The sequence below is a fragment of the Gopherus flavomarginatus genome, chromosome 14 (genome assembly GCF_025201925.1).
Source record: "Gopherus flavomarginatus isolate rGopFla2 chromosome 14, rGopFla2.mat.asm, whole genome shotgun sequence".
NCBI lineage: Eukaryota > Metazoa > Chordata > Testudines > Testudinidae > Gopherus > Gopherus flavomarginatus.
The window spans coordinates 16,502,068-16,514,351 of record NC_066630.1 but is presented as its reverse complement, the minus strand read 5'-3'; the positions used below and the strand labels follow the sequence as shown (position 1 = coordinate 16,514,351).

Sequence of the window (12,284 nt, the reverse complement as noted above, 5' to 3'; positions counted from 1 at the left end):
CTAAGGTCCAAATCTGGGACTAAGGTTATTACAATGTTAAAGGGAATTATGTGAATAATGGGGGAGCAGAACCTCAGATCATGCAACTACATGGACTGGGAGCAAACCATTTGCCTTAAATGTTTTGGGAAGTCTTTCCCACCAAGAACAGTTGATCAACAGTGCTGGCTTCACTTCATAACATCTGCTGGGGTATGGCATATTATATGGCATTTTTGTGAAAACTTTATCACTGAGACCTGGATATGCTTCCTGCAACCCCTCCCATTGGCTATGTCCCACACTGCTGCTCTAGGAAGTTTGGAAGACCTCTCTTTTCCTCTTTTCTAGGGCGCGGTGAGGCAGGGCCACTAGGTATCAAGCAGGGGCCCTCCAGACCTAGACCACGGCATTAGTGATGCACAATGTGCTTTTTTATTGCTGATGGACCATGTTGTTACTGGAACTAGTATGGAATTTTCCACATGACATTTTTGCTTTTGTTGACAATTTTTAATTTTCTCTTTAGAAAATCAAAATGAAATATTTCATTTTGGGTCAGTTCAATCTGAACTGGAACATTCTGAATCAGTTAATTGCATTTCCATAGGGCACACTGTAGTTCCATCCCCTATTCTTTCAAATAGCCTTGATGCCTGAAGGTCTATATTTCCCATAATGCAATATGGATTTTCCTCTACATGGGTGCATGACCGTGGGTGTATTATGGGAGATGTAGTCTGTCCAGGAACCTCACTTGCTATCTGTTTAAAGCTCCAGGTTGAAAAAGATGCCTGACACACACAAATGCAACAGAGTAAGAATGCATTATATGCACAATCACACTTTCGGTTTCTCACTAAGGGCCTAATCCAACCCACACCGAAATCATATGACATCTTCCTGCTAGGGAAGTGAGAGTAATTCCCTCCCCATACCCATCTAATCCTTGGATTTTCAGAAAGATTCATTTTGAACACCAGTGCTAGCATTTTATATGATATGTATCCTTGTCCAATAGGAACTGAACCAAGACCACCAACTGATTTCACATAAGCCACAAACCAGTCTTCAGATGATTGCCGGAACTTTAAATAATACCAGCTGGAATTGGATGAATCAGCCATTATTTAAGACCAAATTCTCTCTCCTGTGCATAGCTCCAGTAAATGGATTTGAACACATCAATCAACACCACCACTCCACATTCCTACTTGTATTGAGGTCTGGCTAGTAGATAAGCATAGTCTCAGATTCATTTTCCGTATGCTACCAGTATGCTCCTCTTAGCACTTGCTTCCACTATGTTCAGGGCTTTCCACAGTTCTTACTTAGGCTGGAAGATTTGGCCCTCCCTATTATATGCATGGAAATGAAATCCTCCAAAGGTTCTATATGCCATAGCATAGTTCCTTTGTAAGACTTAATCATCACTTTCCCCATTCCTTTGTGTATCAGATGTAGACTACATTAAATAAAGAATAGAGTGAGATCCATTTATAACATTTGATATTATTACTATATTATTTTTAAGCACAGACAGCAAAGAAACAGCACCAGTATAAGTGAAGGACTGTAAAGTACTTTTACAACAAGAGATATTAAGCTCAGAGACATTCTGTTCTCAAAAGGTGGTTTTAAGCACTCACAGATCTTTTATAAAATCGTTCATCTCACCTCCAAAATGTTAATATATTCCACACAAAGTTCAATGGTGAAATTTACTAACTTTTCTTCATCTCTTTCTCATTCTCCTCCTATCATGTTTCACTTTAGTTTTACCAACAAAAAGAAGGGAGAACTGTCCAAATTCTGTAGCATGGCTAGAATTATTTAAAGTCAGGTCTCATGCTTGCTTTATGCCTTTCTAATACCATCTGCTATTTATATTGTTTTGTGCTATATCTTACTCTGTTAATTAGAAACAGTGACAGTTAGGTTGTTGCTAATTAGAAACACTGTCAGTTAGATGGTATTTTTCTTGTACTGTGCAATGGCTTACGGACTTTTGTGGTACATCTCACTATTTTTTAAACTGTCAAAAGAGGTATTAAACAATACTGTTATTTTCCATCTGTCAGGCACCAAAAAGGGACCATTTGCCATTTAAAGCAAATACTCATCAATTAAATGAAATGCTTGTCAGTTATATGACTTCTACAGAAGGATGGGGAAGAACTGAAAATGGTATTTCCGTTCTCTAGGAACTGTGGTTCCTGTGTGTTTCTGCTGGATCTCTGAGGAGTCTTCCACGAACACGGCTATTCACATTATGTTGACCCTCCCTCCAGTTAAGGAAAAAAATCTTTAGAGCCTGTCAGCTCTGCCCCTTGAAAGACTAGTTAGAGCGGTAGGAAAAACTCCTCTTCTGAGCTAGCCATGCTGCTTCTCTGATAGGGCTAGGTAGTTCTCCCACACAAGAACGGCCATACTAGATTAGAGCAATGGTACATCTATCCCAGTATCCTGCCTTCCAGTAGCAGTCAATGCCAGGTGCTTCACAGGGAATGAACAGAACAGGCAATCATCAAGTGATCCAGCCCCTATCATCCACTCCTAGGTTCTGTCAGTCAGAGGTAGAAACACTCAGAGCATGGGGTTACATCCCTGACCATCTTGGTTAATAACCATTGATGGCCCTATCCTCCACAACCCCTTTAGGCCAATATTTTTATCCTGACTTAGACCCTACATAACCCCATTGCCATCAATGAGTTTGCACAGGGCATAATGTTCACCCCATTATTATTATTCGAATACATACAGCCAAATAGTTTCATAAATAACCTGGGCCAAATTCTGTTCAGATATACCAATGCAGCTATACTGAAGTTACTGAAGGTACTATAGATTTACAGCAGTACAACCAAGAACAGAATTTGGACCCGTTTTCTCAAGTATGTAGACAGCTAGAAGATTATTCAAATCAGATTCTGCAAGTCCTAAAATGTTCAAGACTGCCACTGACTTCAGCGTTAAGCACACATTAAAGCTGCTGAATTGGGCTCCAATCACTTAATATAAAATACAGTCCTGGAGACTTAAAATTGTTCCTGACCTGCTAGGTGAAAGCCATTGAATAACTTGGAGCTCCCATAAGAGGAAAAAAAAAACAACCTCTGCCCTCTTGCAGAACAGATGGAGTCCTACAGTTTAAAGACTCTGCGTTACTTCCTATCATAGAGGTATAACATCAATTATGGCTCTACTGTATCATTCATAAACCACTGCTGCTTCAGATAAATAAAAGTAAAGAATGTGAAAAGTCCAGCAGCACAGACTTCTGAATTTTCTGACAGAGAACTTTTTTCATAGTTGTTGATTTGTATTTCTTTTCCTGTTTAATTTTAATAATCTTGCAAGGCTTGTTACACTACATATAAGATAGAAACAGAGGACCAAATATGCTCAACTTTCCTACACAAGAAGAGAAGAAAACAGACAGGTTTGGCTCATGTAAGATGAATTTTACCTTGACTTAGGACTTCAGGATTGAGCTCTGTGATCTTACTGTTCAAACACACACAAACTATTTAGCGAAATTTTGCTCTCTGTTACTCAGGGGTAAATCTGAAGTAATTCCATTAGTCAGTATTCAGAATTTTCCTCTTTGTCCAGAGTGGCAGTATGCAGTAGCTATTTTTTCAGTTTGGATTTCCTCTATATTTTTTAAATATATTCCATATTGGTGTTTTCCATTCCTGCTATATTGTTTTGAACTACAAAAGCAAATTGCAGAAGAATGTACTTTTTTTCACTCCTTGACACTGTGGTGGGCTTGGCATTGCACTGCCCCTTTGTGGCAGTGGTGGGATGGGGTGTTGGAACCTTGTCACTCCCAAGTTCACGTGCTTGCCTCTCTGTGAGTGGCCTAATAGCCTCCCTCCATGCAATCACAGAATATCAAGGTTGGAAGGGACCTCAGGAGGTCATCTAGTCCAACCCCCTGCTCAAAGCAGGATCAATCCAGGAAAAATCTAACAGATTTTTATCCCTATTCCCTAAATGGTCCTCTCAAGGACTGAACTCATAACCCTAGGTTTAGCAGGCCAATGCTCAAACTACTGAGCTATCCCTCCCCCCAAAAACTTGGTTAGATGCCACAAAGTAAGTGGCAATGCCTTAACAGAATGCATGTTGTAAAGGTCACTAGGACCTCTTCCATCCTTACCAAGGGGAGTGCTAACCTTTTTTCCTTTAATACAACACCTTGATGGGGGTAGTGTGTCCTAATGGCCAGAGTCCATATAAATCGCTCCCAGCGTTGGAGCAGTGCGCCCAATGGCCAGAGTTTATATAACTCCTCCCTCACAGGTGGGGTAGTTCAATCTAGTGGCCAGAGTCTATGTAAATCGCTCCAAGTGTCAGGGCAGTGAGGCCAAATGGCCAGGGTCCATATAATCACCCCTTTCAGACAGGATAGCATGGCCTACAGGCCAGAGACCATATGATTCCTGTAGTCTGGGAGGATGCGGGGGGGAACCTGGGCCCACCCTCTCCACCAGGCCCCGACCCAGGGCCCTGGTAGCAGCAAGTTCCCCTTGTTGCCAGTTCGGCAGGGATCCACCTGAAACACGGTGAGCCTCTGTGCGGCTCTAATGCAGTTTTCCTCTAAAGTTCCCTTGGGTCACTTCCTACCATAACGTCCAGGTTCTCTGATTTGAAGGCCTCCTCTCGTCTGTTTCCCTCCTGTGACGTACTCCATCTGCGCATCAGGGTGCCTCCTGGCTTGGTTGGCGTCCAGATCCTGGAGCGCAGGATATTCCTCCTCGGAAGCTGACGGCATGCCTCCTTACCCCCAGCGGTCAGCCTCAACTGATCAGCTCTGCAGGCTTTTATTTCTGTTCTCCGGTTGGAGCATGTCCAGAAGAGCCTCAGGGACATGGCTTCCTCTGCTAGGAAGGAAGGGTTAACTCCTGCAGTACCAGTGTGGGGCCACTCTGCCCCGTCACAGACACATTCACTGTATTTTTTTTTTAAATGAATTGCACACATTATTTAAACTCATAGGAAGTCTGTGGTAGAGCAGGCACATGAACTCAGGTATTCCAAGTGTTAGGTTAGTGCTGCAAGTATTGATCTTTCTCCTTAATGTACACTTTATAAATTGCTATTCATGGCTTCAAGCATTAATTTTTCACATTGAAATGTTTCTTCTCATAATCTTGCATTCTTTGCTCATGCAAGTCGTACAGAAGTCAGTACAAGTTTTGCTTCATTAAGGAATACATACCCATGCCAAAAATATACCAGATTTAATTTCCATTGATTTCAGCCTTTTATTTGTCTAAAGAACAGAACAGCAGAAAAGTGACCAAGATGGCCTCAGTCCTCTTTTGGAGGAACCATCTCAAGGGGAGAAACAGCAATTCAGTCTTTAAATCATTTAATCTTTGACTGTTAACCATGGTGCTATTTTTTAATGTTGTTTAACTTAGAAAGTGAACTGAAACCACCAACTTTCTGCATAGGCCGCTGAGCACCCATGAGGCCAATAACTCACTCACTACTGTCCTCAGATAGATACACCTCTACTCCGATATAACGCTGTCCTTGGGAACCAAAAAATCTTACCGTGTTATAGGTGAAACCGCGTTATATCAAATTGCTTTGATCCACCAGAGTGCGCAACCCTGCCTCCTAGGAGCACTGCTTTACATCTGAAATCGTGTTATATGGGGTCATGTTGTATCGGGGTAGAGGTGTACTGTGACATGGAGATGCAGAACTCTGAGCCCCATAAGTAAATTATACATATTTTGTACACACACACACACACACACACACACACACACACACACACACACACACACACACACACACACACACACACACACACACATCATGCACAGCAACACTGAACAGCAAGTCAGAGTGGAGAGAAGTTGAGCGGCTGAGTGAAGTGGAGGAAGAGAACTGAGCTGCTTCAGGGGTAGGGGATGAGGAGAGAGAGTGCAATATAACTGAGATGACAGTCAAAAGGGAACAGCCTGGGCCTAGCTGATATATGCTACAACAGTAATGCCTTGGTAAAATGGGTTGACCTAGAGAGAAGTGCCCTGCTTAGAATGCTTATGGTTGAGCCTGAGTGTGAAAGTATAGTGTTTTACATATATTAAAAAGATTACATACATTACATTGAAAAGATCCCAATATCTACTTTTATTTACAGTAAAACTACAGCCCATAATACAATGACAATTGGACAGAAAAGAAATGACAATGGTGCTGCTGTTTCTAAACTGATTTGTTTTGATAGAAAACTGTTTACCCTGGCTGGATAATCTTCTTTATGGTCATGTTTGAACTAAAGCCACTAATTTGAAGTGACATAACATTAAAGTCTAATTCAAGCCAGTGCCATTAAAGAGCAGAGCTGGCCAATCTGAAAAAAAGATTGTTTGACAGAGGTTTAGTGCTGAGTGACCCTACCTCAGCAAATTTAGGAGAGAAATTGATCTAGTTTAAAAATAAATTGACTTTCACAGTTCTGTATGATACAAACCAAAGAGACTATGTGGTAAATGTGTATTCTGCTGGTGCGCCAGTTTAATCATGCAACTAACTAGTATTGTAAAGAATATTTGTTTTGTTTATCCTCTTGGATCTGTGCAATTTCAGCCTTTACCAATATGGGCACTTCAATGTAAGCTGCTGAGATCCTCAAGCTCCTTGCTAATAATAGAACTGTTACCCTGGACACCAAAAAGAGTCCCTGCATTTTTTCTGAAAACTTATCCCTTAAATCTATTATTTGTCAATAGTAATTTCTTATCAACTGCCTTGGGCTAATTAAGCATTTAGAGTAGTAACCATGTTCCCCAATCAGTCAACTTCTTTAGGCCCAGGCATTCTTGATTGTGGCATTTCTTAACTTTTGAGTACTTTACTTTGCAACCTTAATAATGTTCTTTTAACATAGTTTTTGTATGTTTATATAATATATACATTGCTGTTTCTTCTCAAGGGCTGCACTTCTGTAATCCATCAATTTAAATCAGTATCTGTACAAACAGAAGGACCAGTCTACACCATTGATTTAACATTTCATCTCTTTTAGCAGCAAACTGCAGTAGAATTTCTTCCTGTGGCATTCCAGAGTGGGACTGTTATATCAGGAACAGATCTGAGCACCAAAAGAAGTTATTAATGGGGGATGGGGTTAGAGTAGATGAACCAACTCCCAAACACAACTAGACTTCCCAGAACTGGAGGCAAGAGGGATAATGAACACTGCCAAATGTCTATGCTCAATCTGGCACATAAGAACATTAGTGCCACTACATGGATTGCTGATGAATAGCAGCATGGTTTGAGTTCTGCAGCAAGATGCAATATGGTTCTTACAAGAAAATACTCATTTTATTGGTATAAATTCTCACCTTCTAAGTGTATCCTAGGCAAAACTGTGCCATTAATTCTAAATGTAATAGCTGAGGGATTAACAGTGGTCTGGAACTGTGGCATGATAGGAAGTGGTGGGTTGTGACCCAAAGCAACAGATGGGCTCAGATCTAAGTCCTATTTCCAAATATCCCTTTGAAAAAGTTTGAAGATCTCAAATCCAAACAACAGATTTCAACTTTGTAGTGGTCTCTGTCCAATGCTACATAATAAGTAAGGAATTTACTGTAAACATCTAACCACATAAGCCATAACACAGTCCCATATAAGCCCTTTATACCCAGATCACTTGTTTTGCTCTTCTTCCAGTGCACAATCTTCAGACCACTCTCACCTATTGATGTCATTACAACAGAGAATGTATTGAAATACAGCCCAGAAAAATTAAATCAAATGAAACCTTAGTTGCAGAAAGATATGTAAGACTGTAAGTCAGCTTTGATTAAACAGCAGTATGACACACAATTTATGAAAGATTTATTCACACACTAATATGAAACTGTGTGATCTACAGTTTTGATAACTCATCATTTCTTAGGACTCTGTGAATGAAAGTTCTGACATGGGACTCCAGCACTGTGCTTCCTATCCATACCTTGATCCATTGAAAAAGGAATGAATTATCCCTCCTTGCAGCCCTGACTGGCATCGGACTCAAGACTGATAAGGCACCCAATCTTTGGATAAAGATCTATATTCAGATGTATTCCTGTCAGAATAAAAGTAACTGTACTGTCTGCCACTGGAATATATATCCACTTTGCATTCCATATTTATAGCTCTCTTTTAACTTTTCAAAGCTGTTGAAGTCTACCTTAGAGGTCAGACTCCCTTGTCATACACAGAAGAAATTTCAGTATTTTTCTTTGAAGAATAAGGCATTGGCTAAGGAAATTAGGTCAACATTCAAAAAACTGTATTCTATTCCATGGAGATACTATAATAACACCTTCCATGCCCAAAGGAATGACTATATTATTCTGTTATATTTTACTGGATGGATATCACTATACGGGTGCCGTGTAAGTGCTACGTGCTTGTATTAGAGAAAGAGAATACAGATAGGAAAGAAGGCCTAGAAGATGAATGAGAGTGAACCACAGACCCTACACATACAACTTCATGTAAATATGTATGTACATGGAGAAACATACAAGGTTTTCTGGAGGTTGGAGAGCTCATAAAGTGCAAAAGTTATAAAACACAGAACATAGAAATACTGCAAACAGAGGCGATAAGGAATAAATCTATGCACAAGAAACATACAGATCACCACAACTACCTTTACAGATCCAGTAACTATCCCAAACACACCCAAGAAATCTGTTATCTACAGCCAGGCATTCAGCTACTACAGAATATGCTCCAATTAGAAAGTCCAGGATATATACCTTAACACACTCATAACCACCAAACAAGGACATTCCACCAGAGAATTAGATCACTTTGTGGAATGAGCCACCCAAATACCCCATAAGAACCTGCTTCAAACATGACTAAAACCCGTTCCAACCACACACCCCTAGTTGTACCTACCATCCTACACCAGAACCCATCCAGGGTATCAAACAACTACAATCCATACAGGACCCCATCCTGAAAGAAATCTTTCCTGATCTCCCTCTTCTGGCCTCTGAACAACCCCTCAACCTCTCCAAGCTCATTGTCAGAAGCAAAATCCCCAAAGACTAAGACACACCAACTCACACCAGCCCCAGACCCTGCCAGAATAACAAATGCAAAACCTGTAGACATATCTCCATGGCCACAATGACTAACACCCCCACCACACACACACACAACACACCTTTCAAGATCCATGGGTCTTATACACAATATATGGTATACTTCATTCAGTGCACTAACTGCCCCAATAAAAAGCATGTGGGTGAAATCAGACAATCACCACGCTCTTAAATGAACTCACACAGGAAAATGATGTAAGACGAAGACACTATATCACCTGTGGGTGAACACTTTTGACAAAGTGATCACTCTATATCTGACCTACCAGTTCTCATCTCCAAGGAAACCTGCACAACACTTTCTAAAGATGAGTCTGAGAGCTTAAATTCATATCTTTACTAGACACTAAAAATCGTGTTTTGTTTTTGTTTTTAAACCCACTGCATTTATGGCTTATTACAACAATCTGTAACCCGCTAATCTCCCACTTCTTTAGTCCTAATTAGAGGGGAGTTAATGGGCCACTTCACCTTGAATGATCCCTCAGAATACGTGCTAACTGCTTATGATAAACCACATGTTGAATTTTGTAGTTATCGGTGATATTCTGAGTACCTTTTCCAGACTTGAGGAAGAGCTCTGTGTAGCTCAAAAGCTTGTCTCTCACACCATCAGGAGTTGGTCCAGTGAAAAGATATTGCCTTGTCCAACTTGTGTCAAGATTACTCATTTATTATACTTTACATAGGGTAATATTATGCATTCAGCAAGGCATCATTTCACACATCTCTGTTTCAGCAGGTAGCATATGTTTTATCTCAACCAGAGCTCTGAAGGTCTTCCACAAAATTCTAAGTGTTTATAATAGAATTCCATAACTGTGCCGGCATTCACTTCTGCTGCCTTCATTTCATCTAGATGGTAGTGCTTAGAACCATTGAACATAGAGCTAGAAATGATCACTTTGGCTATGCAGATTTATATCTGAACATACACGTTTAACACCTGCAATATATTTTCTCGAATAAAAATTTGCTTACAGTCACTTGTCAAAATGTACAAAAATGTATCATGTGTGTAATGCAAGCGAATAGGCCTTAGTGTTTAGAGTGCCAAAAACAAGAGAGAAAACTTGTTTGGCATTAGCTTTGAAAAGTGCATCTCTAAGTAGTCATTTAAACAATTGCACTAAGAGACTTTTTTAGAAAAAATGTTTTGGATGGGGAAATCAGTGATATTTGACATAGCAACTGAAAAGGCAGAATTTAGCAGCAGCAAAATCAGTGTGCATTTATGGTATTGTTGGTGGCTTTGGGTGGAGTAGAAGAGTCAGTTAGATGTTCAGAGAAAGCAGTGGCAGTGTTTTCTTATTAAACATGCTGGGGTTGCTGCCTCCAGAAGAAAACACAATTATTTACAATTATACCAGTATAATTCCAGGTGGACAGTTTTCTCGTCTATTTATGCACTGTCACCAGAAGACCAAACTGAAGGCCAGTTAATGGCCAAAGAACCACATTCCTGAGATCATCAGCACCACCTTGAATTTTATCACCTCTTGTCCTAAATCCAGTACTCATATTATCACTTTAGGTTTTTCTCAATTATAAACAAAACTCCGGTGCAGCAGGTAGTCATGATTTTACCATTTGTAGTCCTTGAGCAAGACAGGGAGGTGGTGGGAGGAACAGCACCACCACCAAGTGCTGAATGGCCCGGAAGGAGTGCATCTGGGTGTCATGACACATTAAGACCCAGATACCCTTTAATAGCCAGCTAGCTGCTGTTAAGCTGTATAGCAGAGTTCCTGCTTCAGATTCATTAAGTTGTTGAAGGAGCTGCTACAAAGAGTTCTCTCCACGGCTAGCTGAGAAGCATCATACTACTTCTTGCCTCTGCAGGGATAATTCCTCCAGACCTGGAGGCTTTTGCCTTGCACCTCCCCAGCAGCACAGCTCTGACTATGCAAGGCAGAATTTGGATTTTTCAAAGATGAATTATTTCATACTGTTCATTCACACAATGGCTCCTGGTGCTCCCTTTTCACTGGCTAAATAGCAGCTCTGCTGCTGCTAAAAACAAGCAAGCAAAAATGCAGGCTGGTAGGGTTTAAACCTTACAAATTCAAGTCAAGGTGCAATTCAAGCACAAGTATTCTTAGACAATTCCTGTTTCTTCCTTACCCTGCTCAGCTGGGAAGCAGACTGAGACTAGTCTATTTAAAATGTGTATTTCTTTCACCAAAGTGAAAGGAATGATTCCTTTTCTTATATATATGACTATTACTCCCCCCCCACCCAAAAAAAAGGGTCTCAATTTTTCACACTTGCTATTTGGTCACTCAGACTCTGCCCTAGTATTAGACAAACAACAGAAAGGCTGTTTCCACTGATTTTGCCCTCCTCTTCAGAGTGACTGTTCTTAAGAAAGCTTAAGAAACAATTGGCTTACAAATAACATGCACAAGGTACATTTGGGAAAGATGAACTTGCCTTTTCCTTTCTATGACCTGGTTTACACTGAAGTATAGATATTATTAACTGTATGTTATTTCCTTACTTGGCATTTTATTTCACACTGCAGTCACTAGAGAGAGATTATAGACATGAACCTCTTTGATTAGAAATCAAACTTGTATAATAACCAATTCAGTGTGAGAACATATATGGAAACTTAAGGCTATTTAGTATATTTTAAGTACAGATCTTATGAAAGGCAACAGTCAACTTAATTAAGAGGAAGTTCTGTTTCTGGGAGACCATAACCAGAATGTGGTATTAAAATGACCAGGTCATTTAGCTATCAAATACATTAACAAATTAATTATTAATAATTAAGTAACAGATAATGAACAAATCTGTTTTATATCTATTATAATATATTAAAAAGACTGAGTGAATATATATGTTGATTAAACTGTTTGTCAAAAATGTTCAGTGAAGTTTTGGAGCTTTTTTTTTTTTTAACCAACTGCAGTAACAAGGACATTAATATTCACAGAAGCTGGCTAACAGTTTGATTAGATAAGGTGATTCCTGTGCATAAGTCAAATAAATATAAATAAAGATAATATATAGCTTGGTTCAACATTACCTCAGCGAAATAGCTGTGAAAATTGCTGTGTCAGAACCTACTGGAGAACAAATGTCCAGAGTGACTGATAATACTTAATGCACAGTATAATGGCAATGTTTACAGAGCGTGAATACTAGGAA

At 39.9% G+C, this 12,284-nt stretch overlaps 1 protein-coding gene and 1 non-coding gene across 2 annotated transcripts in view; one reads left to right on the top strand and one right to left on the bottom strand.

Moving 5' to 3' along the window:
* Positions 1-12,284, top strand: part of LOC127034479 (uncharacterized) — a 1,011,597-nt gene that overhangs the window by 5,650 nt on the left and 993,663 nt on the right. The window lies entirely within an intron of this gene.
* Positions 4,061-4,188, bottom strand: LOC127034521 (U6atac minor spliceosomal RNA). The gene has a single exon (XR_007769421.1). It is a non-coding gene; the product is annotated as a U6atac minor spliceosomal RNA (small nuclear RNA).